Source organism: Penaeus monodon, chromosome 26 (assembly GCF_015228065.2).
Source record: "Penaeus monodon isolate SGIC_2016 chromosome 26, NSTDA_Pmon_1, whole genome shotgun sequence".
NCBI lineage: Eukaryota > Metazoa > Arthropoda > Malacostraca > Decapoda > Penaeidae > Penaeus > Penaeus monodon.
This window is the reverse complement of record NC_051411.1, coordinates 7,231,367-7,233,102: the sequence shown is the minus strand read 5'-3', so window position 1 is coordinate 7,233,102 and position 1,736 is coordinate 7,231,367. Positions and strand designations below refer to the sequence as shown.

The 1,736-nt window shown below is 52.2% G+C and overlaps 1 pseudogene; it reads right to left on the bottom strand.

The window, feature by feature from the left end:
* LOC119589555 overlaps positions 1-1,421 on the bottom strand; it is a 20,946-nt pseudogene extending 19,525 nt beyond the window's left edge.
* Positions 1,422-1,736: the final 315 nt, after the last annotated feature.

Sequence of the window (1,736 nt, the reverse complement as noted above, 5' to 3'; positions counted from 1 at the left end):
CGCTTCTCTCCTCCTGCTCCGATTTCTCGCATTTTGTATGTTTTCTCTTTTCTTTCCTTCGCTTTTTTGTGCTTTCTTTTTTCGCTCTTCTCCTTCCAGTCTCGTCAAGTTTCCCGCTAGATAGCTGACGTCTTACTGCGCGCTGCGCGTCTCGTCGTCCTCGAGTCGCTGTCTCTTCCTCGGCGGCGCTCTCTCTCCCCGCGCCTCTCGTAGTTCCTCTCTCGTGTCGTAGTCCTTTCTCGCGCGCTGCTTCCCGCGCTTTCTCTTGCTCGCTTGGTTGGTCTGTCGGGCTGCTCGCGCTCTCGCTCTCTGCGCTCGCGCTGTGTGTGACTGTCGCCCCGCACGGGCCCTCTCGCGCCGTCGGGCGGGCGAGTCTGCGCGCGCGCTGCGCTTGCCTGTTCGCGCATCGTTCGCGCTCGTGTCGGTTGGTGGCTTGCTCCGTAGCGTCTTGCTGTCTTCTGCTCTTCGGCTTTTCCCCGCGTTTCTCTTCTCGTCTGTGAGCTATCGTTCTCTCGCCCGCGGTGGCGGTGCCGCCCGCGGCCTCTCCTCTCTTCGAGCTCTGCGGTCTCGTTCTGCCGCGTTTCTCTCCTTCTCTTCTCATGTTTCTCTTCGCGCGCGCGCTCTCGCGTGTCTTCTCGTCTGGCTCCCTCTACTCTCCTCTCGCGTCTCCCGCCCTGCCCTATTTTGTTCTCCGTCGCGTGATCTTCGCGCTCTCGACTGCCTCTCGTTCGCGGTCGTGTGTGGATCGCGGCAGCGCTGCGAGGCGCCTTCGCCGCGCGTCATCCCCGTCCCCTCCCCCTCCCGGTCTCTCCGTCTCCCAGGGTGGCCTGTTGTTCGTATTTTGTTTCTTCTCTGCTGCCTGCTTCGGATTATTTTCTATTTGGTGTTTTTTTGGTTTTTCTTGGTTCGCCGGCGCGGCTGTCCGGTGTGTCTTTCCTGTCGGTTTCTCGTGGGTTTGATGGCTGTTGTTCTATGTCTTCTTCTTCGATTTCTATACGGTTTATTTGTTCTCTTTGTCTTCGTGGTGTCCCTTTTCGTCTCTTTCCGTCTTTATCTTGTTTCTTTCTCCGTGATGTCCTGTCTGTCGTCTCTCGTGCTGCTCCGCTTTTCATCTTTTTTTTGCTCCCTCGTGTTTCTTCTTTTTCTTTCCTGTTGGTCTCTTTCCTTCTCTTTTCTCTCTGGTCTTTCTTTCTTTTACTGCGGGTCCCTGTCCTCCCCTTGTCATTCTTCTGGGTCTTCTCTCTCGTCTTCTCGTGCTTCTTTTCGGTTTCTTGTTTGCCTGTGTACTCTCCTTTCGTTCTTTTCCTCGGGGTCTTGCGGCTTTTTCGTTCTTTTGATCTGTTGCTCTTCTTTTCTTTGCTCTCTTGTCTCGTCATGTCCTGGTGCTCTTTTGTGTCACCCCCCGGCTCCTTTTGTGTCATCTCTTGTTTGTTTCTTATTCTACTTTTTCCCTCTTGTTGTCTCTGTTTGATCTCTGTCTTGTCATTCTCTTTTTTCTTCTTTTGCTCTCTTTTTTTTCTCTCCGTCCGTGTTTCTTCTTTTTCTTTTCTCCCTTTTGTCGTCTCTTGTTCTTTTCTTCTCCTCTCTCTTTCTCTACTCTCTTTTTTCTTGTCTTATCTATTTTTTTTATCTTTCCTTTCTTTCCTTTTCTTCTTTCCTTTCCTCTGTCTCTCTTCTCCTTCTCTCTTCTCTCTCTCTCTCCGCTTCTTCTTCTTTCCTCTGCATTGCGGCTCGTT